Below are 5172 nucleotides of genomic sequence, written 5' to 3' on the forward strand. Positions count from 1 at the left end.
CCTCTCGCCGTCGACGACGACAACCTCCAGCCGTTGGATCATCGCCTGATCCAACGCTCCACACAGCACGTACCGGTTCGGTGAGTAAAACTCACTGACGTGTGGGTCCCGCCGTCAGACGGCCTGCTCGCGCTGGACGCGAAGTGGGCCGGCCCAACTCTTTTTCCCGCGCGAGCCCACCAGTTCAAATCTCGAATTTCCAAAGTTTATGAAATATACAATCTGATGCAAACTTTGAAATTCAATGGTGACAAATCTACTCGGCCAAATTTTACAAACTTTATATTTCTGGAAACCTTAGGAAATTATCTACACTTTGCCACTGGATAGAACCATAGATCCTTTGTAGAAATGAAATGACAGAATAAACAAGGCAGGGACTTTTCTGCCTTGTAATAATTCTTAAAAATCAACCCTAAATGCTTTTCAATTAATTCCACCTCCAATAATTCACTTTTCACTTATACTAATTGTTTCTACAAGAAAATGCTATGCTTACTTTGAATGATCATGGTTTAGTTGATTTAAATGCCTTATGGCCATTTTCTAGTCAAAGATATTATCCAAAACTATTAAGAAATCTTATGTGGGAGTTTTCCCTCATTTAAATCTTGTCACCACCAATTCCAAATGAAGTGGAGACTCGGGTTATTTAGGACCCATAGGAATTGTTGGTGATATTAAAGCTTTGTTATGCTAGAATTAAATGGTATGAGGTGCTCACCGCATTTAAATCTTTTTCTCCAAATGCTAAGTGTGAAGAGGTTGACTTGGGTCAACCTAGGTCACATATTTTGCATAAGAGAAATTAAATCTTAATAAGATAATGAGAGGAAATTATTTCTCTAAATAATTCAAAGTAACATTTAAGTTAGTATGAGAGGAAACTATTTCTCTTAAATAATAAGAAAAACACATCCACCAACTTAATAGTAAATGGTGATGCTAGTTTAAATGTGTGAACCATGCTTGTGCATTAGTTAGTAGATTAGTTTGGTGTGATGATTGTGTACCCCGTATTCGTATTTTAGACGCTAGTACCAAGGAGTACCAGGAGGAGGAGGAGGTCTACTTCCAGGAAGAAGAAGACCACTTTGACCAGTTTCCCAACCAAGGCAAGATAATACTCTTGCAAAGTGCAAGGCTCACCATGAGCAAGGCATTACCCCATTTACTTTATGCTTATGATCCTATTTCCCAGTTTTACTTACAAGCTTTATTTACCTTTGTTTTATCAAAGTACCTTTGATTTATGTTTTACTAGGTTAGTACGAAGTTAGTACAAGAGTATCAAACTTAGCCTAGAAGCAAAGCAAATACTTAGCACCCCTCACACATAGTGGCTAGTGCTAAATTTAAAATGACTACTCTAGATGGGAACATGTGTTGCTGAAATGATGATGGTGAAAACCTTGGAATGATTAGTCATTTCCATTGACAGATTTTGAAGGTGAATATGACACTGAAGTTGACTTGGTGATTTTGGATAAAAACTGATGATTGAGTTGGATGCGATACCTTACCAATTTTAAGTACCCCCACAATACCTGATTATGGGTAGGGCTTAGCTGGAAATTTATGTGCCTTAGTATGGGTTCCCTCTGAACACACATCATAGGGGTTATGCTTGAGGCTGCCTCCGTTGTTGAGAAATGATGTGAATTGAAGGTGAATGTCCGGCCCAAGCCCTGTGCAGTTCCCGGGTTAACAGTTGGTTTTCACCGGGAGGCCAAGCTCATGGGGAGAGGTGCCTATACTAGGGTGTGTAAATGAAAGGTTAACGGTTGATGATCCGCGTACTGAGTTACGATTATTCAGGGTTTTATCCCTGACGGATGAAATCAAATGTTGTGGCACAAGTGTGCGACCTCTGCAGAGTGTAGAACTATTCGAATAGCCGCGTCCGCGGATATGGACAATTGGAAAGGCCATTCTGTTTCCGTCATCAGAATTTATATCTTTGTGACTGGTGTTTTGAACTTGAACTTGAACGGTGACTTTGGCTTTGTATCACAACAGAGTTGTGGGAATGACACTAATGTTCCCACTTGAGTTAGTTAGCACTTGGGGAGTTGTTTACAAAAGTGTTTATGAAATAAAATTGGCTTTATGCAAATAAACTTAGAGCTTAGAACACCATTATGTCAATGCTAGTACTTACTTTAGTGTTAGATTGCGAGTACTTAAAGTACTCACGGCTTTGTCCCTGGCTATTCAAATGGCCAGAATATGAAGCCGAGCAGCAGTACGAGGAGGACGATCAGCAGGACGTCTACCACAACTAGGAGCTTCTAACGTCAAGCGTTGGCCTGTGGACTAGAGAGTCCTTGTATCTTACGCTTCCGCTATGAACTTGTGTTTGTTCGTTGATCATTAGGTCAACTATTTGTGTAATATGGATCATGTGATTCCAAGTTGTAAGACATTATGGTTTGTAATGAATGATGACTGTGATACTTAACTATTATGCCTCGCAACAACAATTTCCTGGGATTGCGATGTATGACATAATAGGCATCCGGACTTAAAAATCCGGGTGTTGACAAAAATATATAATACACATTGGCTGATGTGGGCCTCCCTTGGATAGCCATGCAGAAAATTCATTGAGGTGTTACCTTGTTGACTTAATAAAAATAATTGTGAAAATGCAAAATAAATTATACCCTAGATAATACAAGTACTAAAGAAGGAAATTTATTACTTCATTTTTATTATTTTAAGTAATAATATAAAACTTTTGTGTCGAGCTATCCTATGCGGCGCTCGGCATAAACCCAGCCCTGCCACACCTTCAGTCAACTTCATTTGTGTGTGACACGTGTTAGCTGATATGCAGGGCACTTTTTATATGCAAAGTTTAACGCTCCACATATAATCCCTGTATGTCAAGCGATTATATTTGTCGACCCCGCCTTCAGAAAAACTCGGCAAACAACTTATATGCTGAGCATACCTATTGGCCGAGTGTTTTCATGTGCGCTTGGCATACCTCTTGCCGGCCAAAAGGATAGGCCATCAATAAAGAGAAGATCCTTGTAAAAGACAAGGATTAGAGGTTAGCATATTTTTGCTTTAGAATTTTGTAATTCCACGCATATAACTAGTCAAATGGTTTTATGACCAGGCACGGTTTTCTGCCGTACCGTCGTTGTGTTTATCATCAGTGTGAATGTTCCCCATATATGATTCTTCTACGGTATATATGAATCTAGCAATTTTAAATCTAACAATTTTAATTGGAAAACCATTATTGGTACTTACAAATGCGTGGTTATTTGCTTTTTAGTCCGCATATGATGTTGTAGGATATTTATTAGACTCATAATGTAGAAGTCTCCATAATATATTTACATATAGGAAAATAGACACCAATACACATACAATTACCTGCAGATCGGCTGAACGACAAACATTTTCTAGTTGAATGCATTATTATTATTATTTTATCTTTCTTTGCTCGACGTGAGGGGAGCACGATTCAGTACAATGCCCCAAACTGAAGTTTGAGAGAAGAAAAAAAGCAATTTCATTATGGCAACGTAATTCGGTATTATAACGGTAGACTACTGACTACTGAATTTTCTGAACAAGAACCTTCACATTAAAACACAATACATTTTAGTGTTCTTATAGAATATATAAAACAAAAACATATTCATGATTACATGTTCAACATTGCATTATCGTTGAAGGAATAAGATAAATGTTAGTAGCTTATTGTGGATCAGCTAAAAGTCAAAATATTTAGTATAAATAATGTCGGTAAGCCCCTTGCATCCAATGCCTAGTTGGACGTGGGCACGATCTGACAAAACTGGCCCTAGAGGTGGTTTTCATGGGCAGATGCTCAAGAGCGAAGGAGGCGATATGATGGAAGAAAGAGTCTTTTATTCAAATCAAGAAGCTACTTGGAACAATTTCATGTTAGGTTTTTTATTGATAAAGCACAAGTATGGTAATTTGAGTTCTAATGTATATTACTTCTATAAAGAGAGTTTATAAAGTTTAACTTATGATAAAAAAAATTGACGTTACATATTAGTGGATTAGTGCATAATTTGAATCTCTTAGTATTGCAAAACAACTACAAACTTATTAGGGTCCCTTGCAAAAAAGATGCCGAAAGAAAATAAGGAAACATGATCAGGCACAGGTCCCTATTCACCAAGGACGTAACCGGTTGGAGTATGGTTACCGATGAACACCTTTTGTTCTTGCTGAGGGAACGAAACTAGTTGGGGGCTGCAGTGCGATTCACAATCAGCCTCTGCGTGCAATCCACCCCTAGTTCCCCATCCTCTCCCAAAACTGAGGGGAGAGATGGTGAGAGAGATCGTGTGTCCGCCTTTATTCGCGCCAAGCCCGACTAACAGCCTCTTCGTGCAATCCATCCCAACCACCAACTACCCATCATTCTATCGATCTACGCCGAGCTCCCACCAATGGTCCGGCAACGGGCCACTACCGCCGTTGCCGATCCCCACATTTTTTTGCCCTGTCGAAGCTCGCTAAACACTGCCCTCAACATTGATCTGGTGTATATTGCCCGGAAGAACCGCCACCGCTCGTCACGAGCGCTGCCACCTGTAGCTCTACCTCGTCATCGCCTCCTAGAGCCTCGGATGCCAACCAACTAGGAGGGTGGGAATTTATGGGCCTTTGGCTGCCCCGCAACATATACCCCAAGAATTTGAAGCATTGATACCTGCAGATGCTCCAAGGTGTTCATCGACACCTTCAAATTAATTTTGTTGAGCACATGTGGGCTCACAAGGGAAACCAATAGTCATATTTAATTTATTTCTTTGATTGTGTGTGAACTATGTATTTAATCGTGTGAACACTATGTTTAATTTTTGTATTAAAATTTAATTTGTAATTTAAAATGAGATGTATGTTTAAATATGAGAAGTAGAATTTAAAAAAAAAGGTCGTGCAGGATTTGGGGCCGTTGTTGGGCACATGGAAGGACGCCGATCGGACACGGGGCCAAATCGGCCCCCAATTCCTGTCCGGCACAGATAAAAGAGGATGTCATATGGGGGAAGCCCTTGGAGATGCTCTGACATCTAACTGTGACCGAATGAATATACACGGCTTATTGCAGGTCAAAAGAACATTCCATCAACACTGCAATTGCACGTCGTCCAGCACCTTTTAATTTGTTAA

The sequence above is a fragment of the Lolium perenne genome, chromosome 2 (assembly GCF_019359855.2).
Source record: "Lolium perenne isolate Kyuss_39 chromosome 2, Kyuss_2.0, whole genome shotgun sequence".
NCBI classification, from domain to species: Eukaryota; Viridiplantae; Streptophyta; class Magnoliopsida; order Poales; family Poaceae; genus Lolium; species Lolium perenne.